The 26,819-nt window shown below is 62.4% G+C and overlaps 1 long non-coding RNA gene across 1 annotated transcript; it reads left to right on the forward strand.

Annotated features, from left to right (window-relative positions):
- The first annotated feature begins 1,489 nt into the window (after window positions 1-1,489).
- LOC144486057 (uncharacterized) lies at window positions 1,490-24,413 on the forward strand. The gene is made up of 3 exons (XR_013496215.1): window positions 1,490-2,336; window positions 21,046-21,177; window positions 24,217-24,413. It is a non-coding gene; the product is annotated as an uncharacterized LOC144486057 (long non-coding RNA).
- The last annotated feature ends 2,406 nt before the right edge of the window (window positions 24,414-26,819 follow it).

Raw genomic sequence — 26,819 nt, forward strand, 5'->3', positions numbered from 1 at the left:
CCAGCCTGACCGTGTTTCTATTCTAAACCCCGGATACCAGCCTGACCGTGTTTCTATTGTAAACCCCCCCGGATACCAGCCTGACCGTGTTTCTATTCTAAACCCCCCCGGATACCAGCCTGACCGTGTTTCTATTCTAAACCCCCCCGGATACCAGCCTGACCGTGTTTCTATTCTAAACCCCGGATACCAGCCTGACCGTGTTTCTATTCTTAACCCCCCCGGATACCAGCCTGACCGTGTTTCTATTCTAAACCCCGGATACCAGCCTGACCGTGTTTCTATTCTAAACCCCCCCGGATACCAGCCTGACCGTGTTTCTATTCTAAACCCCGGATACCAGCCTGACCGTGTTTCTATTCTTTACCCCCCCGGATACCAGCCTGACCGTGTTTCTATTGTAAACCCCGGATACCAGCCTGACCGTGTTTCTATTCTAAACCCCGGATACCAGCCTGACCGTGTTTCTATTCTAAACCCCCCGGATACCAGCCTGACCGTGTTTCTATTCTAAACCCCCCGGATACCAGCCTGACCGTGTTTCTATTCTAAACCCCCCGGATACCAGCCTGACCGTGTTTCTATTCTAAACCCCGGATACCAGCCTGACCGTGTTTCTATTCTAAACCCCCCCGGATACCAGCCTGACCGTGTTTCTATTCTAAACCCCCCGGATACCAGCCTGACCGTGTTTCTATTCTAAACCCCGGATACCAGCCTGACCGTGTTTCTATTCTAAACCCCCCCGGATACCAGCCTGACCGTGTTTCTATTCTAAACCCCCCGGATACCAGCCTGACCGTGTTTCTATTCTAAACCCCCCCGGATACCAGCCTGACCGTGTTTCTATTCTAAACCCCCCCGGATACCAGCCTGACCGTGTTTCTATTCTAAACCCCGGATACCAGCCTGACCGTGTTTCTATTCTAAACCCCCCCGGATACCAGCCTGACCGTGTTTCTATTCTAAACCCCCCGGATACCAGCCTGACCGTGTTTCTATTCTAAACCCCCCGGATACCAGCCTGACCGTGTTTCTATTCTAAACCCCCCCGGATACCAGCCTGACCGTGTTTCTATTCTAAACCCCGGATACCAGCCTGACCGTGTTTCTATTCTAAACCCCCCGGATACCAGCCTGCCCGTGTTTCTATTCTAAACCCCCCCGGATACCAGCCTGACCGTGTTTCTATTCTAAACCCCCCCGGATACCAGCCTGACCGTGTTTCTATTCTAAACCCCCCCGGATACCAGCCTGACCGTGTTTCTATTCTAAACCCCCCCCGGATACCAGCCTGATCGTGTTTCTATTCTAAACCCCCCCCGGATACCAGCCTGACCGTGTTTCTATTCTAAACCCCCCGGATACCAGCCTGCCCGTGTTTCTATTCTAAACCCCCCCGGATCCCAGCCTGACCGTGTTTGTATTCTAAACCCCCCGGGTACCAGCCTGACCGTGTTTCTATTCTAAACCCCCCGGATACCAGCCTGACCGTGTTTCTATTCTAAACCCCCCCCGGATACCAGCCTGACCGTGTTTCTATTCTAAACCCCCCGGATACCAGCCTGACCGTGTTTCTATTCTAAACCCCCCGGATACCAGCCTGACCGTGTTTCTATTCTAAACCCCGGATACCAGCCTGACCGTGTTTCTATTGTAAACCCCCCCGGATACCAGCCTGACCGTGTTTCTATTCTAAAACCCCCGGATACCAGCCTGACCGTGTTTCTATTCTAAACCCCCCCGGATACCAGCCTGACCGTGTTTCTATTCTAAACCCCGGATACCAGCCTGACCGTGTTTCTATTCTTAACCCCCCCGGGTACCAGCCTGACCGTGTTTCTATTCTAAACCCCGGATACCAGCCTGACCGTGTTTCTATTCTAAACCCCCCCGGATACCAGCCTGACTGTGTTTCTATTCTAAACCCCGGATACCAGCCTGACCGTGTTTCTATTCTTAACCCCCCCGGATACCAGCCTGACCGTGTTTCTATTCTAAACCCCCCCGGATACCAGCCTGACCGTGTTTCTATTCTAAACCCCGGATACCAGCCTGACCGTGTTTCTATTGTAAACCCCCCCGGATACCATCCTGACCGTGTTTTGAACTCTGTTTTTGTGTTTTGCAGTTTTGTTATTAACTTCCAGAAGGGTGTGAAGGCGGAGAACATTCCTTTCCATTTTGCTCCTTGTTTCGATGGTGGGAAGGAGAAAGTTGTCTTCAGTTCCCAGAAAGCCAACACTTGGGCCCCTATGTCGGATAAATGTATCGAAGCTGACCTGAGAGGGAAGGAGTTCAAATTGACATTCTTTTTCTGGAAGAATTGTTATCAGGTAAAGTCACTGAGTTCATAACCTGTCACTGACCAAAACCTTTTGACCTTTGTTAGCATCGGATTCACGCTGGCACAGTGATTAGCACTGCTGCCTCACAGTGCCAGGGACCCGGGTACACTGCTCCCTCACAGCGCCAGGGACCCGGGTTCACTGCTGCCTCACAGCGCCAGGGACCCGGGTTCACTGCTGCCTCACAGCGCCAGGGACCCGGGTTCACTGCTCCCTCACAGCGCCAGGGACCCGGGTTCACTGCTGCCTCACAGCGCCAGGGACCCGGGTTCACTGCTCCCTCACAGCGCCAGGGACCCGGGTTCACTGCTCCCTCACAGTGCCAGGGACCCGGGTTCACTGCTCCCTCACAGCGCCAGGGACCCGGGTTCACTGCTGCCTCACAGCGCCAGGGACCCGGGTTCACTGCTCCCTCACAGTGCCAGGGACCCGGGTTCACTGCCGACTCACAGCGCCAGGGACCCGGGTTCACTGCTGCCTCACAGCGCCAGGGACCCGGGTTCACTGCTGCCTCACAGCGCCAGGGACCCGGGTTCACTGCTGCCTCACAGCGCCAGGGACCTGGGTTCACTGCTCCCTCACAGCGCCAGGGACCCGGGTTCACTGCTCCCTCACAGTGCCAGGGACCCGGGTTCACTGCTACCTCACAGCGCCAGGGACCCGGGTTCACTGCTGCCTCACAGCGCCAGGGACCCGGGTTCACTGCTGCCTCACAGCGCCAGGGACCCGGGTTCACTGCTCCCTCACAGCGCCAGGGACCCGGGTTCACTGCTCCCTCACAGCGCCAGGGACCCGGGTTCACTGCTACCTCACAGCGCCAGGGACCCGGGTTCACTGCTGCCTCACAGCACCAGGGACCCGGGTTCACTGCTCCCTCACAGCGCCAGGGACCCGGGTTCACTGCTCCCTCACAGCGCCAGGGACCCGGGTTCACTGCTGCCTCACAGTGCCAGGGACCCGGGTTCACTGCTCCCTCACAGCGCCAGGGACCCGGGTTCACTGCTCCCTCACAGCGCCAGGGACCCGGGTTCACTGCTGCCTCACAGTGCCAGGGACCCGGGTTCACTGCTGTCTCCCAGCGCCAGGGACCCGGGTTCACTGCTCCCTCACAGCGCCAGGGACCCGGGTTCACTGCTGCCTCACAGCGCCAGGGACCCGGGTTCACTGCTGCCTCACAGCGCCAGGGACCCGGGTTCACTGCTCCCTCACAGTGCCAGGGACCCGGGTTCACTACTGTCTCACAGTGCCAGGGACCCGGGTTCACTGCTCCCTCACAGTGCCAGGGACCCGGGTTCACTGCTCCCTCACAGCGCCAGGGACCCGGGTTCACTGCTGCCTCACAGCGCCAGGGACCCGGGTTCACTGCTGCCTCACAGCGCCAGGGACCCGGGTTCACTGCTCCCTCACAGTGCCAGGGACCCGGGTTCACTGCTCCCTCACAGCGTCAGGGACCCGGGTTCACTGCTGCCTCACAGCGCCAGGGACCCGCGTTCACTGCTCCCTCACAGCGCCAGGGACCCGGGTTCACTGCTGCCTCCCAGCGCCAGGGACCCGGGTTCACTGCTCCCTCACAGCGCCAGGGACCCGGGTTCACTGCTGCCTCACAGCGCCAGGGACCCGGGTTCACTGCTCCCTCCCAGCGCCAGGGACCCGGGTTCACTGCTGCCTCCCAGCGCCAGGGACCCGGGTTCACTGCTCCCTCACAGCGCCAGGGACCCGGGTTCACTGCTCCCTCACAGCGCCAGGGACCCGGGTTCACTGCTCCCTCACAGCGCCAGGGACCCGGGTTCACTGCTCCCTCACAGCGCCAGGGACCCGGGTTCACTGCTCCCTCACAGCGCCAGGGACCCGGGTTCACTGCTGCCTCACAGCGCCAGGGACCCGGGTTCACTGCTGCCTCACAGCGCCAGGGACCCGGGTTCACTGCTCCCTCACAGCACCAGGGACCCGGGTTCACTGCTCCCTCACAGCGCCAGGGACCCGGGTTCACTGCTGCTTCACAGCGCCAGGGACCCGGGTTCACTGCTGCCTCACAGCACCAGGGACCCGGGTTCACTGCTCCCTCACAGCGCCAGGGACCCGGGTTCACTGCTCCCTCACAGCGCCAGGGACCCGGGTTCACTGCTGCTTCACAGCGCCAGGGACCCGGGTTCACTGCTGCCTCACAGCGCCAGGGACCCGGGTTCACTGCTCCCTCACAGTGCCAGGGACCCGGGTTCACTGCTGCCTCACAGCGCCAGGGACTCGGGTTCACTGCTGCCTCACAGCTCCAGGGACCCGGGTTCACTGCTCCCTCACAGCGCCAGGGACCCGGGTTCACTGCTGTCTCCCAGCGCCAGGGACCCGGGTTCACTGCTGCCTCACAGCGCCAGGGACCCGGGTTCACTGCTCCCTCACAGCGCCAGGGACCCGGGTTCACTGCTCCCTCACAGCGCCAGGGACCCGGGTTCACTGCTGCCTCACAGCGCCAGGGACCCGGGTTCACTGCTGCCTCACAGCGCCAGGGACCCGGGTTCACTGCTGCCTCACAGCGCCAGGGACCCGGGTTCACTGCTGCCTCATAGCGCCAGGGACCCGGGTTCACTGCTGTCTCACAGTGCCAGGGATCCGGGTTCACTGCTCCCTCACAGCGCCAGGGACCCGGGTTCACTGCTGCCTCACAGCGCCAGGGACCCGGGTTCACTGCTCCCTCACAGCGCCAGGGACCCGGGTTCACTGCTCCCTCACAGCGCCAGGGACCCGGGTTCACTGCTCCCTCACAGTGCCAGGGACCCGGGTTCACTGCTCCCTCACAGTGCCAGGGACCCGGGTTCACTGCTGCCTCACAGCGCCAGGGACCCGGGTTCACTGCTCCCTCACAGTGCCAGGGACCCGGGTTCACTGCTCCCTCACAGTGCCAGGGACCCGGGTTCACTGCTCACTCACAGTGCCAGGGACCCGGGTTCACTGCTCCCTCACAGTGCCAGGGACCCGGGTTCACTGCTCCCTCACAGCGCCAGGGACCCGGGTTCACTGCTGCCTCACAGCGCCAGGGACCCGGGTTCACTGCTCCCTCACAGCGCCAGGGACCCGGGTTCACTGCTCCCTCACAGCGCCAGGGACCCGGGTTCACTGCTGCCTCACAGCGCCAGGGACCCGGGTTCACTGCTGCCTCACAGCGCCAGGGACCCGGGTTCACTGCTCCCTCACAGCGCCAGGGACCCGGGTTCACTGCTCCCTCACAGCGCCAGGGACCCGGGTTCACTGCTCCCTCACAGCGCCAGGGACCCGGGTTCACTGCTGCCTCACAGCGCCAGGGACCCGGGTTCACTGCTGCCTCACAGCCCCAGGGACCCGGGTTCACTGCTGCCTCACAGCGCCAGGGACCCGGGTTCACTGCTCCCTCACAGCGCCAGGGACCCGGGTTCACTGCTGCCTCCCAGCCCCAGGGACCCGGGTTCACTGCTGCCTCACAGTGCCAGGGACCCGGGTTCACTGCTCCCTCACAGCACCAGGGACCCGGGTTCACTGCTGCCTCACAGCGCCAGGGACCCGGGTTCACTGCTCCCTCACAGCGCCAGGGACCCGGGTTCACTGCTGCCTCACAGCGCCAGGGACCCGGGTTCACTGCTCCCTCACAGTGCCAGGGACCCGGGTTCACTGCTGCTTCACAGCGCCAGGGACCCGGGTTCACTGCTCCCTCACAGCGCCAGGGACCCGGGTTCACTGCTCCCTCACAGCGCCAGGGACCCGGGTTCACTGCTGCCTCACAGCGCCAGGGACCCGGGTTCACTGCTGCCTCACAGCGCCAGGGACCCGGGTTCACCGCTGCCTCACAGCGCCAGGGACCCGGGTTCACTGCTGCCTCACAGCGCCAGTGACCCGGGTTCACAGCTGCCTCACAGCGCCAGGGACCCGGGTTCACTGCTGCCTCACAGCGCCAGGGACCCGGGTTCACTGCTCCCTCACAGCGCCAGGGACCCGGGTTCACTGCTCCCTCACAGCGCCAGGGACCCGGGTTCACTGCTGCCTCACAGCGCCAGGGACCCGGGTTCACTGCTGCCTCACAGCTCCAGGGACCCGGGTTCACTGCTCCCTCACAGCGCCAGGGACCCGGGTTCACTGCTCCCTCACAGCGCCAGGGACCCGGGTTCACTGCTGTCTCACAGCGCCAGGGACCCGGGTTCACTGCTGCCTCACAGTGCCAGGGACCCGGGTTCACTGCTGCCTCACAGTGCCAGGGACCCGGGTTCACTGCTCCCTCACAGCGCCAGGGACCCGGGTTCACTGCTCCCTCACAGCGCCAGGGACCCGGGTTCACTGCTCCCTCACAGCGCCAGGGACCCGGGTTCACTGCTCCCTCACAGCGCCAGGGACCTGGGTTCACTGCTGCCTCACAGCGCCAGGGACCCGGGTTCACTGCTGTCTCACAGCGCCAGGGACCCGGGTTCACTGCTGCCTCACAGTGCCAGGGACCCGGGTTCACTGCTGTCTCCCAGCGCCAGGGACCCGGGTTCACTGCTGTCTCACAGCGCCAGGGACCCGGGTTCACTGCTCCCTCACAGTGCCAGGGACCCGGGTTCACTGCTGCCTCACAGCGCCAGGGACCCGGGTTCACTGCTGCCTCACAGCGCCAGGGACCTGGGTTCACTGCTGCCTCACAGCGCCAGGGACCCGGGTTCACTGCTGCCTCACAGCGCCAGGGACCCGGGTTCACTGCTGCCTCACAGCGCCAGGGACCCGGGTTCACTGCTGCCTCACAGCGCCAGGGACCCGGGTTCACTGCTGCCTCACAGCGCCAGGGACCCGGGTTCACTGCTCCCTCCCAGCGCCAGGGACCCGGGTTCACTGCTCCCTCACAGTGCCAGGGACCCGGGTTCACTGCTCCCTCACAGCGCCAGGGACCCGGGTTCACTGCTGCCTCACAGTGCCAGGGACCCGGGTTCACTGCTGTCTCCCAGCGCCAGGGACCCGGGTTCACTGCTGTCTCACAGCGCCAGGGACCCGGGTTCACTGCTCCCTCACAGTGCCAGGGACCCGGGTTCACTGCTCCCTCACAGCGCCAGGGACCCGGGTTCACTGCTCCCTCACAGCGCCAGGGACCCGGGTTCACTGCTGCTTCACAGCGCCAGGGACCCGGGTTCACTGCTGCTTCACAGCGCCAGGGACCCGGGTTCACTGCTGCCTCACAGCGCCAGGGACCCGGGTTCACTGCTCCCTCACAGCGCCAGGGACCCGGGTTCACTGCTCCCTCACAGCGCCAGGGACCCGGGTTCACTGCTGTCTCACAGCGCCAGGGACCCGGGTTCACTGCTCCCTCACAGCGCCAGGGACCCGGGTTCACTGCTCCCTCACAGTGCCAGGGACCCGGGTTCACTGCTACCTCACAGCGCCAGGGACCCGGGTTCACTGCTCCCTCACAGCGCCAGGGACCCGGGTTCACTGCTCCCTCACAGCGCCAGGGACCCGGGTTCACTGCTGCCTCACAGCGCCAGGGACCCGGGTTCACTGCTACCTCACAGTGCCAGGGACCCGGGTTCACTGCTCCCTCACAGCGCCAGGGACCCGGGTTCACTGCTGCCTCAAAGCGCCAGGGACCCGGGTTCACTGCTGCCTCACAGCGCCAGGGACCCGGGTTCACTGCTGCCTCACAGTGCCAGGGACCCGGGTTCACTGCTCCCTCACAGCGCCAGGGACCCGGGTTCACTGCTGCCTCAAAGCGCCAGGGACCCGGGTTCACTGCTGCCTCACAGCGCCAGGGACCCGGGTTCACTGCTGCCTCACAGCACCAGGGACCCGGGTTCACTGCTCCCTCACAGCGCCAGGGACCCGGGTTCACTGCTCCCTCCCAGCGCCAGGGACCCGGGTTCACTGCTGCCTCACAGCGCCAGGGACCCGCGTTCACTGCTCCCTCAGAGCGCCAGGGACCCGGGTTCACTGCTCCCTCACAGCGCCAGGGACCCGGGTTCACTGCTGTCTCACAGCGCCAGGGACCCGGGTTCACTGCTGTCTCACAGCGCCAGGGACCCGGGTTCACTGCTCCCTCACAGTGCCAGGGACCCGGGTTCACTGCTCCCTCACAGCGCCAGGGACCCGGGTTCACTGCTCCCTCACAGCGCCAGGGGCCCGGGTTCACTGCTGCCTCACAGCGCCAGGGACCCGGGTTCACTGCTCCCTCACAGCGCCAGGGACCCGGGTTCACTGCTGCCTCACAGTGCCAGGGGCCCGGGTTCACTGCTCCCTCACAGCGCCAGGGACCCGGGTTCACTGCTCCCTCACAGCGCCAGGGACCCGGGTTCACTGCTGCCTCACAGCGCCAGGGACCCGGGTTCACTGCTGCCTCACAGCGCCAGGGACCCGGGTTCACTGCTGCTTCACAGCGCCAGGGACCCGGGTTCACTGCTCCCTCACAGCGCCAGGGACCCGGGTTCACTGCTCCCTCACAGCACCAGGGACCCGGGTTCACTGCTGCCTCACAGCGCCAGGGACCCGGGTTCACTGCTGCCTCACAGCGCCAGGGACCCGGGTTCACCGCTGCCTCACAGCGCCAGGGACCCGGGTTCACTGCTGCCTCACAGCGCCAGGGACCCGGGTTCACTGCTGCCTCACAGCGCCAGGGACCCGGGTTCACTGCTGCCTCACAGCGCCAGGGACCCGGGTTCACTGCTGCCTCACAGCGCCAGGGACCCGGGTTCACAGCTGCCTCACAGCGCCAGGGACCCGGGTTCACTGCTGCCTCACAGCGCCAGGGACCCGGGTTCACTGCTCCCTCACAGCGCCAGGGACCCGGGTTCACTGCTCCCTCACAGCGCCAGGGACCCGGGTTCACTGCTGCCTCACAGCGCCAGGGACCCGGGTTCACTGCTGCCTCACAGCTCCAGGGACCCGGGTTCACTGCTCCCTCACAGCGCCAGGGACCCGGGTTCACTGCTCCCTCACAGCGCCAGGGACCCGGGTTCACTGCTCCCTCACAGCGCCAGGGACCCGGGTTCACTGCTGCCTCACAGCGCCAGGGACCCGGGTTCACTGCTCCCTCACAGCGCCAGGGACCCGGGTTCACTGCTCCCTCACAGCGCCAGGGACCCGGGTTCACTGCTCCCTCACAGCGCCAGGGACCCGGGTTCACTGCTGCCTCACAGCGCCAGGGACCCGGGTTCACTGCTGTCTCACAGCGCCAGGGACCCGGGTTCACTGCTCCCTCACAGCGCCAGGGACCCGGGTTCACTGCTCCCTCACAGCGCCAGGGACCCGGGTTCACTGCTGCCTCACAGCGCCAGGGACCCGGGTTCACTGCTCCCTCACAGCGCCAGGGACCCGGGTTCACTGCTCCCTCACAGCGCCAGGGACCCGGGTTCACTGCTCCCTCACAGCGCCAGGGACCCGGGTTCACTGCTGCCTCACAGCGCCAGGGACCCGGGTTCACTGCTGTCTCACAGCGCCAGGGACCCGGGTTCACTGCTGCCTCACAGTGCCAGGGACCCGGGTTCACTGCTGCCTCACAGTGCCAGGGACCCGGGTTCACTGCTCCCTCACAGCGCCAGGGACCCGGGTTCACTGCTCCCTCACAGCGCCAGGGACCCGGGTTCACTGCTGTCTCCCAGCGCCAGGGACCCGGGTTCACTGCTGTCTCACAGCGCCAGGGACCCGGGTTCACTGCTCCCTCACAGCGCCAGGGACCCGGGTTCACTGCTCCCTCACAGCGCCAGGGACCCGGGTTCACTGCTGCTTCACAGCGCCAGGGACCCGGGTTCACTGCTGCTTCACAGCGCCAGGGACCCGGGTTCACTGCTCCCTCACAGCGCCAGGGACCCGGGTTCACTGCTGTCTCACAGCGCCAGGGACCCGGGTTCACTGCTCCCTCACAGCGCCAGGGACCCGGGTTCACTGCTGTCTCACAGCGCCAGGGACCCGGGTTCACTGCTCCCTCACAGCGCCAGGGACCCGGGTTCACTGCTGCCTCACAGTGCCAGGGACCCGGGTTCACTGCTGTCTCACAGCGCCAGGGACCCGGGTTCACTGCTGTCTCACAGCGCCAGGGACCCGGGTTCACTGCTCCCTCACAGCGCCAGGGACCCGGGTTCACTGCTCCCTCACAGCGCCAGGGACCCGGGTTCACTGCTCCCTCACAGTGCCAGGGACCCGGGTTCACTGCTCCCTCACAGCGCCAGGGACCCGGGTTCACTGCTGCCTCACAGCGCCAGGGACCCGGGTTCACTGCTGCCTCACAGTGCCAGGGACCCGGGTTCACTGCTGCCTCACAGCGCCAGGGACCCGGGTTCACTGCTCCCTCACAGTGCCAGGGACCCGGGTTCACTGCTGCCTCACAGTGCCAGGGACCCGGGTTCACTGCTCCCTCACAGCGCCAGGGACCCGGGTTCACTGCTCCCTCACAGCGCCAGGGACCCGGTTTCACTGCTGCCTCACAGCGCCAGGGACCCGGGTTCACTGCTGCCTCCCAGCGCCAGGGACCCGGGTTCACTGCTGTCTCACAGCGCCAGGGACCCGGGTTCACTGCTCCCTCACAGCGCCAGGGACCCGGGTTCACTGCTGTCTCACAGCGCCAGGGACCCGGGTTCACTGCTGCCTCACAGTGCCAGGGACCCGGGTTCACTGCTGCCTCACAGCGCCAGGGACCCGGGTTCACTGCTCCCTCACAGTGCCAGGGACCCGGGTTCACTGCTGCCTCACAGTGCCAGGGACCCGGGTTCACTGCTCCCTCACAGCGCCAGGGACCCGGGTTCACTGCTCCCTCACAGCGCCAGGGACCCGGTTTCACTGCTGCCTCACAGCGCCAGGGACCCGGGTTCACTGCTGCCTCACAGCTCCAGGGACCCGGGTTCACTGCTGTCTCACAGTGCCAGGGACCCGGGTTCACTGCTGCCTCACAGCGCCAGGGACCCGGGTTCACTGCTCCCTCACAGCGCCAGGGACCCGGGTTCACTGCTGTCTCACAGCGCCAGGGACCCGGGTTCACTGCTGTCTCACAGCGCCAGGGACCCGGGTTCACTGCTCCCTCACAGCGCCAGGGACCCGGGTTCACTGCTCCCTCACAGCGCCAGGGACCCGGGTTCACTGCTGCTTCACAGCGCCAGGGACCCGGGTTCACTGCTGCCTCACAGCGCCAGGGACCCGGGTTCACTGCTGCCTCACAGTGCCAGGGACCCGGGTTCACTGCTGCCTCACAGCGCCAGGGACCCGGGTTCACTGCTCCCTCACAGCGCCAGGGACCCGGGTTCACTGCTCCCTCACAGTGCCAGGGACCCGGGTTCACTGCTCCCTCACAGCGCCAGGGACCCGGGTTCACTGCTGCCTCACAGTGCCAGGGACCCGGGTTCACTGCTCCCTCACAGCGCCAGGGACCCGGGTTCACTGCTGCTTCACAGCGCCAGGGACCCGGGTTCACTGCTCCCTCACAGCGCCAGGGACCCGGGTTCACTGCTGCTTCACAGCGCCAGGGACCCGGGTTCACTGCTCCCTCACAGCGCCAGGGACCCGGGTTCACTGCTGTCTCACAGCGCCAGGGACCCGGGTTCACTGCTCCCTCACAGCGCCAGGGACCCGGGTTCACTGCTGCCTCACAGCACCAGGGACCCGGGTTCACTGCTCCCTCACAGCGCCAGGGACCCGGGTTCACTGCTCCCTCACAGCGCCAGGGACCCGGGTTCACTGCTGCCTCACAGCGCCAGGGACCCGGGTTCACTGCTCCCTCACAGCGCCAGGGACCCGGGTTCACTGCTGCCTCACAGCACCAGGGACCCCGGTTCACTGCTCCCTCACAGCGCCAGGGACCCGGGTTCACTGCTGCCTCACAGCGCCAGGGACCCGGGTTCACTGCTGCCTCACAGCGCCAGGGACCCGGGTTCACTGCTCCCTCACAGCGCCAGGGACCCGGGTTCACTGCTGCCTCACAGCGCCAGGGACCCGGGTTCACTGCTGTCTCACAGTGCCAGGGACCCGGGTTCACTGCTGCCTCACAGCGCCAGGGACCCGGGTTCACTGCTCCCTCACAGCGCCAGGGACCCGGGTTCACTGCTGTCTCACAGCGCCAGGGACCCGGGTTCACTGCTGCCTCACAGCGCCAGGGACCCGCGTTCACTGCTCCCTCAGAGCGCCAGGGACCCGGGTTCACTGCTCCCTCACAGCGCCAGGGACCCGGGTTCACTGCTCCCTCACAGCGCCAGGGACCCGGGTTCACTGCTGTCTCACAGTGCCAGGGACCCGGGTTCACTGCTGTCTCACAGCGCCAGGGACCCGGGTTCACTGCTCCCTCACAGTGCCAGGGACCCGGGTTCACTGCTCCCTCACAGTGCCAGGGACCCGGGTTCACTGCTCCCTCACAGCGCCAGGGACCCGGGTTCACTGCTCCCTCACAGCGCCAGGGACCCGGGTTCACTGCTCCCTCACAGCGCCAGGGACCCGGGTTCACTGCTGCCTCACAGTGCCAGGGGCCCGGGTTCACTGCTGCCTCACAGCGCCAGGGACCCGGGTTCACTGCTGCCTCACAGCGCCAGGGACCCGGGTTCACTGCTCCCTCACAGCGCCAGGGACCCGGGTTCACTGCTCCCTCACAGTGCCAGGGACCCGGGTTCACTGCTCCCTCACAGTGCCAGGGACCCGGGTTCACTGCTGCCTCACAGCGCCAGGGACCCGGGTTCACTGCTGCCTCACAGTGCCAGGGACCCGGGTTCACTGCTCCCTCACAGCGCCAGGGGCCCGGGTTCACTGCTCCCTCACAGCGCCAGGGACCCGGGTTCACTGCTGTCTCACAGCGCCAGGGACCCGGGTTCACTGCTCCCTCACAGCGCCAGGGACCCGGGTTCACTGCTGCCTCACAGTGCCAGGGACCCGGGTTCACTGCTCCCTCACAGTGCCAGGGACCCGGGTTCACTGCTGCCTCACAGCGCCAGGGACCCGGGTTCACTGCTGTCTCACAGCGCCAGGGACCCGGGTTCACTGCTCCCTCACAGCGCCAGGGACCCGGGTTCACTGCTCCCTCACAGCGCCAGGGACCCGGGTTCACTGCTCCCTCACAGTGCCAGGGACCCGGGTTCACTGCTGCCTCACAGCCCCAGGGACCCGGGTTCACTGCTGCCTCACAGCGCCAGGGACCCGGGTTCACTGCTGCCTCACAGCGCCAGGGACCCGGGTTCACTGCTGCCTCACAGCGCCAGGGACCCGGGTTCACTGCTCCCTCACAGTGCCAGGGACCCGGGTTCACTGCTCCCTCACAGCGCCAGGGACCCGGGTTCACTGCTCCCTCACAGTGCCAGGGACCCGGGTTCACTGCTCCCTCACAGCGCCAGGGACCCGGGTTCACTGCTGCCTCACAGCGCCAGGGACCCGGGTTCACTGCTCCCTCACAGTGCCAGGGACCCGGGTTCACTGCTGCCTCACAGTGCCAGGGACCCGGGTTCACTGCTCCCTCACAGCGCCAGGGACCCGGGTTCACTGCTCCCTCACAGCGCCAGGGACCCGGGTTCACTGCTGCCTCACAGCGCCAGGGACCCGGGTTCACTGCTCCCTCACAGCGCCAGGGACCCGGGTTCACTGCTCCCTCACAGCGCCAGGGACCCGGGTTCACTGCTGCCTCACAGCGCCAGGGACCCGGGTTCACTGCTGTCTCACAGCGCCAGGGACCCGGGTTCACTGCTCCCTCACAGCGCCAGGGACCCGGGTTCACTGCTGCCTCACAGCGCCAGGGACCCGGGTTCACTGCTGTCTCACAGCGCCAGGGACCCGGGTTCACTGCTGCCTCACAGCGCCAGGGACCCGGGTTCACTGCTCCCTCACAGCGCCAGGGACCCGGGTTCACTGCTGCCTCACAGCGCCAGGGACCCGGGTTCACTGCTGTCTCACAGTGCCAGGGACCCGGGTTCACTGCTGCCTCACAGCGCCAGGGACCCGGGTTCACTGCTCCCTCCCAGCGCCAGGGACCCGGGTTCACTGCTGTCTCACAGCGCCAGGGACCCGGGTTCACTGCTGCCTCACAGCGCCAGGGACCCGGGTTCACTGCTCCCTCACAGCGCCAGGGACCCGGGTTCACTGCTGCCTCACAGCGCCAGGGACCCGGGTTCACTGCTGCCTCACAGCGCCAGGGACCCGCGTTCACTGCTCCCTCAGAGCGCCAGGGACCCGGGTTCACTGCTGTCTCACAGCGCCAGAGACCCGCGTTCACTGCTCCCTCACAGCGCCAGGGACCCGGGTTCACTGCTCCCTCACAGCGCCAGGGACCCGGGTTCACTGCTGCCTCACAGTGCCAGGGACCCGGGTTCACTGCTGCCTCACAGCGCCAGGGACCCGGGTTCACTGCTGCCTCACTGCGCCAGGGACCCGGGTTCACTGCTCCCTCACAGTGCCAGGGACCCGGGTTCACTGCTCCCTCACAGCGCCAGGGACCCGGGTTCACTGCTCCCTCACAGTGCCAGGGACCCGGGTTCACTGCTGCCTCACAGTGCCAGGGACCCGGGTTCACTGCTCCCTCACAGTGCCAGGGACCCGGGTTCACTGCTCCCTCACAGCGCCAGGGACCCGGGTTCACTGCTGCCTCACAGCGCCAGGGACCCGGGTTCACTGCTCCCTCACAGCGCCAGGGACCCGGGTTCACTGCTGCCTCACAGCTCCAGGGACCCGGGTTCACTGCTGCCTCACAGCGCCAGGGACCCGGGTTCACTGCTGCCTCACAGTGCCAGGGACCCGGGTTCACTGCTCCCTCACAGCGCCAGGGGCCCGGGTTCACTGCTCCCTCACAGCGCCAGGGACCCGGGTTCACTGCTCCCTCACAGCGCCAAGGACCCGGGTTCACTGCTACCTCACAGCGCCAGGGACCCGGGTTCACTGCTCCCTCACAGCGCCAGGGACCCGGGTTCACTGCTCCCTCAGAGCGCCAGGGACCCGGGTTCACTGCTCCCTCACAGCGCCAGGGACCCGGGTTCACTGCTCCCTCACAGCGCCAGGGACCCGGGTTCACTGCTCCCTCACAGCGCCAGGGACCCGGGTTCACTGCTCCCTCACAGCGCCAGGGACCCGGGTTCACTGCTCCCTCACAGCGCCAGGGACCCGGGTTCACTGCTGCCTCACAGCGCCAGGGACCCGGGTTCACTGCTGCCTCACAGTGCCAGGGACCCGGGTTCACTGCTGCCTCACAGCGCCAGGGACCCGGGTTCACTGCTCCCTCACAGCGCCAGGGACCCGGGTTCACTGCTCCCTCACAGCGCCAGGGACCCGGGTTCACTGCTCCCTCACAGTGCCAGGGACCCGGGTTCACTGCTGCCTCACAGCGCCAGGGACCCGGGTTCACTGCTGCCTCACAGTGCCAGGGACCCGGGTTCACTGCTCCCTCACAGCGCCAGGGACCCGGGTTCACTGCTGCCTCACAGTGCCAGGGACCCGGGTTCACTGCTCCCTCACAGTGCCAGGGACCCGGGTTCACTACTCCCTCACAGTGCCAGGGACCCGGGTTCACTGCTGCCTCACAGCGCCAGGGACCCGGGTTCACTGCTCCCTCACAGCGCCAGGGACCCGGGTTCACTGCTCCCTCACAGTGCCAGGGACCCGGGTTCACTGCTGCCTCACAGCGCCAGGGACCCGGGTTCACTGCTGCCTCACAGCGCCAGGGACCCGGGTTCACTGCTCCCTCACAGCGCCAGGGACCCGGGTTCACTGCTGTCTCACAGTGCCAGGGACCCGGGTTCACTGCTCCCTCACAGCGCCAGGGACCCGGGTTCACTGCTCCCTCACAGCGCCAGGGACCCGGGTTCACGGCTGTCTCCCAGCGCCAGGGACCCGGGTTCACTGCTCCCTCACAGCGCCAGGGACCCGGGTTCACTGCTCCCTCACAGTGCCAGGGACCCGGTTTCACTGCTCCCTCACAGCGCCAGGGACCCGGGTTCACTGCTCCCTCACAGCGCCAGGGACCCGGGTTCACTGCTGCCTCACAGCGCCAGGGACCCGGGTTCACTGCTGCCTCACAGCGCCAGGGACCCGGGTTCACTGCTCCCTCACAGCGCCAGGGACCCGGGTTCACTGCTCCCTCACAGCGCCAGGGACCCGGGTTCACTGCTGCCTCACAGCGCCAGGGACCCGGGTTCACTGCTGCCTCACAGCGCCAGGGACCCGGGTTCACTGCTGCCTCACAGCGCCAGGGACCCGGGTTCACTGCTGCCTCACAGCGCCAGGGACCCGGGTTCACTGCTGTCTCCCAGCGCCAGGGACCCGGGTTCACTGCTGTCTCCCAGCGCCAGGGACCCGGGTTCACTGCTCCCTCACAGCGCCAGGGACCCGAGTTCACTGCGCCCTCACAGCGCCAGGGACCCGGGTTCACTGCTGCCTCACAGCGCCAGGGACCCGGGTTCACTGCTCCCTCACAGTGCCAGGGACCCGGGTTCACTGCTCCCTCCCAGCGCCAGGGACCCGGGTTCACTGCTGTCTCACAGCGCCAGGGACCCGGGTTCACTGCTGCCTCACAGCGCCAGGGACCCGGGTTCACTGCTCCCTCACAGCGCCAGGGACCCGGGTTCACTGCTCCCTCCCAGCGCCAGGGACCCGGGTTCACTGCTCCCTCACAGTGCCAGGGACCCGGGTTCACTGCTCCCTCACAGCGCCAGGGACCCGGGTTCACTGCTCCCTCCCAGCGCCAGGGACCCGGGTTCACTGCTCCCTCACAGCGCCAGGGAACTGGGTTCCATTCCTGCCACGGGTCACTGTCTGTGCAGAGTCTGCACGTTCTCCCCGTGTCTGCGTGGGTTTCCTCCGGGTGCTCCGGTTTCCTCCCACACTCTGAAAGACGTGCTGGTTAGGGTGGATTGGCTGAGCTAAATTCTCCCTCAGTGTCCCCGAACAGGCGCCGGTGTGTGGTGACTACTTGTGACACTCATAAATGAAAGAGAGAGTGGTCTGACCGGCGCCTTGGGGGACAGAGGCCTCAGAGCCTCAGCTCTCCATTCCTGCTGTTGTCCCCTCACCCTCACAATGAATGCTAACTTTGCATTTTCCTTCCTAACTGCCGACTCAACCCGGAGGTGAACCTTGGGAGAATTCCCACTCTGCTTCTGATTTCGGAATGATATCACACCAGCAGCTTGGGTGGGTCAGCACGTTCCAGCCCCCTCGGGGGGGGGGGGGGGGAGGGGGCACAGGGGCTTGGGGCCATCGGTCCAGTCGCCTTGCGACATGTGTACCCCGCAGCCCCAATTCCCTTCCAGGACCAATGTCCGGTCCAACGAAGCTTCGGGATTCCCGCCTGCGGTTAGCAATCCCGGGGACTCGCAGCTCTTATTTATATTCTTCCCTCTGCTGATCTGCCCCCTGGGTTTACACAATTCGGGCAAGGACAAGTTGGGCCGAAGGGCCTGTTTCCATGCTGTAAACCTCACTGACTCTGTGACTCTCATTAAAAGCTTTTCCTTTCAGTTTAATATTGTCCTTAACTCTTTCTGTTAACCGTGGACATTGAATCCTCTCCCTCTGGGAATTATTCTTCAGGAGAGACTGGATAGGCTGGGATTGTTTCCTCCAGATCAGAGAAGGCTGAGGCTGAGGTGTATAAGATTATGAGGGGTATGGACAGGGTGAGTAGGGAGCAGCTGTTCCCCTTGGTTGAGGGGTCAGTCACGAGGGGACACAGGGTGAGGGGCAGGAGATTCAGAGGGATTTGAGATTTTTTTTCACTCAGAGGGAGGTGGGAATCTGGAATGCGCTGCCTGGGAAGGAGTGGGAGCCGGAAACCTTACAATCTTTAAAATGTATTTGGACAAACACTTGAAATATCATAACGTTCAGGGATATGGGACAAGTGCAGGAAAAGGGATTCGCACGACTTTAGTGGGAGTTATTGTTGGTGCGGACTCGATGGGAGGCCAATCAAGCGGGGCTGCTTTGTCCTGGATGGTGTCGAGGTTCTTGAGTGTTGTTGGAGCTGCAGCATCCAGGGAAGTGGGGAGTTTTCCATCACACTCCTGACTTGGGTCTTGTCGATGGTGGACAGGCTTTAAGGAGAGTCAGGAGCTGAGTTACTCTCCGCAGGATTCCCAGCCTCTGAGCTGCTCCTGTAACCGCAGAGGGAAACTCTATCCATGAAAGTCTCTCTCTGTTAATGAATTATTGTGCGTCTGGGTGGCTGCAGCAAAACGTAATATTGAGCAAGAACCCTCCTTCAGTGAGTGAGAGAGAAAAGATGTGTGGAACAGAGAGAGAGACAGAGAGGGGGAAGAAGAAAGAGAGAGAGAGAGATAAAGAGAGAGGCACTGAGATGAGAAAGAGAGGGAGAGAAAGGAAGAGAGAGAGAGAATGGAAGGGAAAGAGAGAGAGGAAGAGAGAGAGAGAATGGAAGAGAGAGGAAGAAAGCCAGGATGGGGTGCAAACTGGTGGGATATTGGAGTCAGAGAGAGCGTGCACTGGGAAACACTTCACCCACTCAGATACAACCCTGAGAATCTCCTCACACCCACCCACACACACATTCCTCCAGATTCCAATCACACTCCCTTTGTCCAGTTCCAACATGTCCCCCGACCCTGTCAATGCTGCTTAATGTCAGAACGTCAGAGAGACACAAACATTCATTTAACCTATTCTTTCAGCCGAGTCTGGCACCGAGACACACAGATCCAACCACACAAAGCATCGGCTCTCATTCCCAATAGCTCAAATTCAAGGCCACAGGCTGTGTGAAAACTGTACTCAACCTGGGTTCAATCACAGGTGGAGTAATGTGAGCAGCTGTGGTCTCCCTGCTACAACAAGGATGTAGGGACCCTGGAGAGAGAGTGGAAGAAGAATCACTCGGATACATAGAAACATAGAAAAACTACAGCCCAAACAGGCCCTTCGGCCCCACAAGTTGTGCCGAACATATCCCTACCTTCTAGACCTACCTATAACCCTCCATCCTATTAAGGTCCATGTACTCATCCAGGAGTCTCTTAAAAGACCCTATTGAGTTCGCCTCCACCACCACTGACGGCAGCCGATTCCACTCGCCCACCACCCTCTGTGAAAAACTTACCCCTAACATCTCCTCTGTACCTACCCCCCAGCACCTTAAACCTGTGTCCTCTCGTAGCAGCCATTTCCACCCTGGGAAAAAGCCTCTGAGAGTCCACCCGATCTATGCCTCTCAACATCTTATACACCTCTATTAGGTCCCCTCTCATCCTACGTCTCTCCAAGGAGAAAAGACCGAGCTCCCTCAGCCTATCCTCATAAGGCACATCCTTGTACATCTCCTCTGCACCCTTTCAATCTTTTCCACATCCTTCCTATAGTGAGGTGACCAGAACTGAGCACAGTACTCCAAGTGGGGTCTGACGAGGGTCTTATATAGCTGCATCATTATCCCCGGACTCTGAAACTCAATCCCTCGATTGATAAAGGCCAGCACACCATACGCCTTCTTAACCACCTCCTCCACTTGCAGGGCCGATTTTAGAGTCCTATGGACCCGGACCCCAAGGTCCTTCTGATCCTCTGCAGTACTAAGAATCTTTCCCTTTAGCCCAGCACTGGGACATTCCAGCTTTCAGGAATGGTTGGTTAGAGTAAGGAAGCGAATGTACTGTAGCCAAGTTTACAGACAACACAAAAACGGTGGAAAGGCAAGTTGCAAGGGGGATAGAAACAGTACACAGAGAGATATTGACTTGATGGATTGAGTTACAAGGAGAGGCTGGATAGACTGGGACTTTTTTCTCTGGAGCGCAGGAGGCTGAGGGGTGATCTTATAGAGGTCTATAAAATAATGAGGGGCTTAGATAGAGTGAACATTCAAAGACTATTTCCTCGGGTGGATGGAGCTATTACAAGGGGGCATAACTATAGGGTTCATGGTGGGAGATATAGGAAGGATATCAGAGGTAGGTTCTTTACGCAGAGAGTGGTTGGGGTGTGGAATGGACTGCCTGCAGTGATAGTGGAGTCAGACACTTTAGGAACATTTAAGCGGTTATTGGAAAGGCACATGGAGCACACCAGGATGATAGGGAGTGGGATAGCTTGATCTTGGTTTCAGATAAAACTCGGCACAACATCGTGGGCCGAAGGGCCTGTTCTGTGCTGTACTGTTCTATGTTCTATGACACAGTGGTTCGCACTCCTGCCTCACAGCGCCAGGGACCCGGGTTCACTGCTGTCTCACAGCGCCAGGGACCCGGGTTCACTGCTGTCTCACAGCGCCAGGGACCCGGGTTCACTGCTCCCTCACAGCGCCAGGGACCCGGGTTCACTGCTGCCTCACAGCACCAGGGACCCGGGTTCACTGCTCCCTCACAGCGCCAGGGACCCGGGTTCCATTCCCGGCTTGGGTCACTGTCTGTGTGGAGTCTGCACGTTCTCCCCGTGTCTGCGTGGGTTTCCTCCGGGTGCTCCGGTTTCCTCCCACAGTCTGAAAGACGTGCGGGTTAGGGTGCATGAACCCGAACAGGCGCCGGAGTGTGGCGACTAGGGGAATTTCACAGTAACTTCATTGCAGTGTTAATGTAAGCTTTACCTGTGACTAATAAATAAAGTTTTAATGTTAGCCGACTTGTGCCAATAATAAATAAATTTAAAAAGAACTCTTTCCCTTGACTCTTCCCACCCTCTCGTCACTTTCCCTCCCTCCCGCTCCTCCTCTCCTGGTTTCACCCCACCCCATCCATCTGACCTCCCTCCCGAGGGGCTGCTGGGATTTGTAGCTGTATCCGGTGTTAATAATTGAATCCTGATCTCTGATTGGAATCTGAAGGCCTGCATTAATGGAAAACATATTCTCATCTACGAGAAAAATGACCCTGACCTCAACGTAAACGCTGTGGATATTTACGGAAATGTGAAAGTCGACAGTCTGAGAGCTTATGATCTCCGCTGTGTCAAAACTGTAAGTTAAAGTTACAGAAAAATATATAAAAGTGGTGAGGCTGCAGCTGGAATACTGTGTGCAGTATTGGTCCCCTTATATGAGGAAGGATATATTGGCATTGGAGGGAGTGCAGAGAAGGTTCACCAGGTTGATACCGGAGATGAGGGGTTTGGATTATGAGGAGAGGCTGAGGAGATTGGGTTTGTACTCGTTGGAGTTTAGAAGGATGAGGGGGGATCTTATGGAGACTTATAAGATAATGCGGGGGCTGGATAGGGTGGAGGCGGAGAGATTCTTTCCACTTAGTAAGGAAGTTAAAACTAGAGGACACAGCCTCAAAATAAAGGGGGGTCGGTTTAAGACAGAGTTGAGGAGGAACTTCTTCTCCCAGAGGGTGGTGAATCTCTGGAATTTTCTGCCCACTGAGGTGGTGGAGGCTACCTCGCTGAATATGTTTAAAGCGCGGATGGATGGATTCCTGATCGGTAAGGGAATTAAGGGTTATGAGGATCAGGCGGGTAAGTGGTACTGATCCACGTCAGATCAGCCATGATCTTATTGAATGGCGGGGCAGGCTCGAGGGGCTAGATGGCCTACTCCTGCTCCTATTTCTTATGTTCTTATGTTCTTAAAAGGGTCCAATCGCATCACAAACCATTCAATCCAGGACCAGTGCCGCACTGTCAGAGGGTCAGTGCTGAGGGAGTGCCGCACTGTCAGAGGGTCAGTACTGAGGGAGTGCCGCACTGTCAGAGGGTCAGTGCTGAGGGAGTGCCGCACTGTCAGAGGGTCAGTGCTGAGGGAGTGCCGCACTGTCAGAGGGTCAGTGCTGAGGGAGTGCCGCATTGTCAGAGGGTCAGTGCTGAGGGAGTGCCGCACTGTCAGAGGGTCAGTGCTGAGGGAGTGTCGCACTGTCAGAGGGTCAGTACTGAGGGAGTGCCGCACTGTCAGAGGGTCAGTGCTGAGGGAGTGCCGCACTGTCAGAGGGTCAGTACTGAGGGAGTGCCGCACTGTCAGAGGGTCAGTACTGAGGGAAGGCCCCACTATCAGAGGGTCAGTACTGAGGGAGTGCTGCACTGTCAGAGGGTCAGTACTGAGGGAGTGCCGCACTGTCAGAGGGTCAGTACTGAGGGAGTGCCGCACTGTCAGAGGGTCAGTGCTGAGCGAGTGCCGCACTGTCAGAGGGTCAGTACTGAGGGAGTGCCGCACTGTCAGAGGGTCAGTACTGAGGGAAGGCCCCACTGTCAGAGGGTCAGTACTGAGGGAGTGCTGCACTGTCAGAGGGTCAGTACTGAGGGAGTGCCGCACTGTCAGAGGGTCAGTACTGAGGGAGTGCCGCACTGTCAGAGGGTCAGTGCTGAGCGAGTGCCGCACTATCAGAGGGTCAGTGCTGAGGGAGTGCTGCACTGTCAGAGGGTCAGTGCTGAGGGAGTGCCGCACTGTCAGAGGGTCAGTACTGAGGGAGTGCCGCACTGTCAGAGGGTCAGTGCTGAGGGAGTGCCGCACTGTCAGTGGGTCAGTACTGAGGGAGTGCCGCACTGTCAGAGGGTCAGTACTGAGGGAGTGCCGCACTGTCAGAGGGTCAGTACTGAGGGAGTGCCGCACTGTCAGAGGGTCAGTACTGAGGGAGTGCCGCACTGTCAGAGGGTCAGTACTGAGGGAGTGCCGCACTGTCAGAGGGTCAGTACTGAGGGAGTGCCGCACTGTCAGAGGGTCAGTACTGAGGGAGTGCCGCACTGTCAGAGGGTCAGTGCTGAGCGAGTGCCGCACTATCAGAGGGTCAGTGCTGAGGGAGTGCTGCACTGTCAGAGGGTCAGTGCTGAGGGAGTGCCGCACTGTCAGAGGGTCAGTACTGAGGGAGTGCCGCACTGTCAGAGGGTCAGTGCTGAGGGAGTGCCGCACTGTCAGTGGGTCAGTACTGAGGGAGTGCCGCACTGTCAGAGGGTCAGTGCTGAGGGAGTGCCGCACTGTCAGAGGGTCAGTGCTGAGGGAGTGCCGCACTGTCAGAGGGTCAGTGCTGAGGGAGTGCCGCACTGTCAGAGGGCCAGTGCTGAGGGAGTGCCGCACTGTCAGAGGGTCAGTACTGAGGGAGTGCCGCACTGTCAGAGGGTCAGTACTGAGGGAGTGCTGCACTGTCAGAGGGTCAGTGCTGAGGGAGTGCCGCACTGTCAGAGGGTCAGTACTGAGGGAGTGTCGCACTGCCAGAGGGCCAGTACTGAGGGAGTGCCCCACTGTCAGAGGGTCAGTACTGAGGGAAGGCCCCACTGTCAGAGGGTCAGTACTGAGGGAGTGCTGCACTGTCAGAGGGTCAGTACTGAGGGAGTGCCGCACTGTCAGGGGGTCAGTACTGAGGGAAGGCCCCACTGTCAGAGGGTCAGTACTGAGGGAGTGCTGCACTGTCAGAGGGTCAGTACTGAGGGATTGCCGCACTGTCAGAGGGTCAGTACTGAGGGAGTGCCGCACTGTCAGAGGGTCAGTGCTGAGGGAGTGCCGCACTGTCAGAGGGTCAGTGCTGAGGGAGTGCCGCACTGTCAGAGGGTCACTGGGCCAGTATTTATTGACCATCCTGAATTCCCCGTTGAACTGGGTGTCTCACTCGGCCATTGCAGAGGGTCAGTTAAGGGTCAGTTAAGGGTCAGCCACATTGCTGTGGCTCTGGAGTCACATGGAGGCCCAGTCTGGGTGTGATGTCTTTTTCTAACACTCGTCACCACTGCTGCTGGAAAGCTTTGTGTTGGGTAATTAATTGAATCCATGTCTCCCCGATCTGCCAGGGTGGGATTCGTGCCCCTGTTCTGCCAGAATACCCACACCAGTCTCTGGATTATTAGTGCAGTGACATTCTCGCCCTGTTTGCCGCGAGCTGCCTGTGGTTTTTTGCAACCTGATTCCTTGCCGCAGTCTGGGTGGTTATTTGGGTGATTTTGTGCCTGTTGGGATCTCGGATTTGGGGAATACATTGACACGGGAAACAGCAATGGATATGAATGATTGAGAACTCGCAGAGAGAGGGAAGAAGTTGTATGGAGACTAACAATATCCCTCTGGTTCCTGTAGGGTGGATAGTGAGATCCCAGCACAGGGATTAGAGTGAAGGGACCTGCTCGCTTATCCCAGGAGTGGCCACTCTCTCGGAGTGAGGAACAGAAGGAGTTCCTGTACTAATAGCCAGTAAACACTCACCTGTTGGAAATCTTCACTCTCTGCACACTGTGCCTCGATTAAACTTTTCCTGAATTGAATTCTGGACATTCGTGCTTTCTTCCTGCGTGTTAATCAGAGAGACAGCAAACAGAAAATCTCCAAAACCGACACCACACAAACTCAAAACGATGGGACAGATCTCACAATTGTAAAAACAACATTACCTAAACTAAAGTGGGGGGCACGGTTACACAGTGATTAACACTGCTGCCTCACAGCGCCAGGGACCCGGGTTCACTGCTCCCTCAGAGCGCCAGGGACCCGGGTTCACTGCTGCCTCACAGTGCCAGGGACCCGGGTTCACTGCTCCCTCAGAGCGCCAGGGACCCGGGTTCACTGCTGCCTCACAGCGCCAGGGACCCGGGTTCACTGCTGCCTCACAGTGCCAGGGACCCGGGTTCACTGCTCCCTCAGAGCGCCAGGGACCCGGGTTCACTGCTGCCTCACAGCGCCAGGGACCCGGGTTCACTGCTGCCTCACAGCGCCAGGGACCCGGGTTCACTGCTGCCTCACAGCGCCAGGGACCCGGGTTCACTGCTGCCTCACAGCGCCAGGGACCCGGGTTCACTGCTGCCTCACAGCGCCAGGGACCCGGGTTCACTGCTGCCTCACAGCGCCAGGGACCCGGGTTCACTGCTCCCTCACAGTGCCAGGGACCCGGGTTCACTGCTCCCTCAGAGCGCCAGGGACCCGGGTTCACTGCTGCCTCACAGCGCCAGGGACCCGGGTTCACTGCTGCCTCACAGCGCCAGGGACCCGGGTTCACTGCTGCCTCACAGCGCCAGGGACCCGGGTTCACTGCTCCCTCACAGCGCCAGGGACCCGGGTTCACTGCTCCCTCAGAGCGCCAGGGACCCGGGTTCACTGCTGCCTCACAGCACCAGGGACCCGGGTTCACTGCTCCCTCACAGCGCCAGGGACCCGGGTTCACTGCTGCCTCACAGCGCCAGGGACCCGGGTTCACTGCTCCCTCACAGTGCCAGGGACCCGGGTTCACTGCTCCCTCGCAGCGCCAGGGACCCGGGTTCACTGCTCCCTCACAGCGCCAGGGACCCGGGTTCACTGCTGCCTCACAGCGCCAGGGACCCGGGTTCACTGCTGCCTCACAGTGCCAGGGACCCGGGTTCACTGCTCCCTCACAGCGGCAGGGACCCAGGTTCACTGCTGTCTCCCAGGGCCAGGGACCCGGGTTCACTGCTGCCTCACAGTGCCAGGGACCCGGGTTCACTGCTGCCTCACAGTGCCAGGGACCCGGGTTCACTGCTGCCTCACAGTGCCAGGGACCCGGGTTCACTGCTCCCTCACAGCGGCAGGGACCCAGGTTCACTGCTGTCTCCCAGGGCCAGGGACCCGGGTTCACTGCTGCCTCACAGCGCCAGGGACCCGGGTTCACTGCTGCCTCACAGCGCCAGGGACCCGGGTTCACTGCTGCCTCACAGCGCCAGGGACCCGGGTTCACTGCTGCCTCACAGCGCCAGGGACCCGGGTTCACTGCTGCCTCACAGCGCCAGGGACCCGGGTTCACTGCTCCCTCCCAGCACCAGGGACCCGGGTTCACTGCTCCCTCACAGCGCCAGGGACCCGGGTTCACTGCTGCCTCACAGTGCCAGGGACCCGGGTTCACTGCTGCCTCACAGCGCCAGGGACCCGGGTTCACTGCTGCCTCACAGTGCCAGGGACCCGGGTTCACTGCTGCCTCACAGCGCCAGGGACCCGGGTTCACTGCTGCCTCACAGTGCCAGGGACCCGGGTTCACTGCTCCCTCACAGTGCCAGGGACCCGGGTTCACTGCTGCCTCACAGCGCCAGGGACCCGGGTTCACTGCTGCCTCACAGCGCCAGGGACCCGGGTTCACTGCTCCCTCACAGCGCCAGGGACCCGGGTTCACTGCTGCCTCCCAGCGCCAGGGACCCGGGTTCACTGCTCCCTCACAGCGCCAGGGACCCGGGTTCACTGCTGCCTCACAGCTCCAGGGACCCGGGTTCACTGCTCCCTCACAGCTCCAGGGACCCGGGTTCACTGCTGCCTCACAGCGCCAGGGACCCGGGTTCCATTCCTGGCTTGGGTCACTGTCAGTGTGGAGTCTGCACGTTCTCCCCGTGTCTGCGTGGGCTTCCTCCGGGTGCTCCGGTTTCCTCCCACAGTCTGAAAGACGTGCTGGTTAGGGTGCATTGGCTGTGCTAAATTCTCCCTCAGTGTACCCGAACAGGCGCCAGAGTGTGGTGACTGGGGGATTTTCACAGTAACTTCATTGCAGTGTTAGTGTAAACATTCTTTTTTCTTAAAGTTTTTCTTAAATGTTAAAAGTGACTCCTCATTTACCACTTTATCCGGCAGCTCATTCCACACTCCCACCACTCTCTGCGTGAAGAAGCCCCCCCTAATATTCCCTTTAAACTTTTCTCCTTTCACCCTTAACCCATGCCCTCTGGTTTTTTTCTCCCCGAGCCTCAGCG

Source organism: Mustelus asterias, unplaced genomic scaffold (genome assembly GCF_964213995.1).
Source record: "Mustelus asterias unplaced genomic scaffold, sMusAst1.hap1.1 HAP1_SCAFFOLD_281, whole genome shotgun sequence".
NCBI classification, from domain to species: Eukaryota; Metazoa; Chordata; class Chondrichthyes; order Carcharhiniformes; family Triakidae; genus Mustelus; species Mustelus asterias.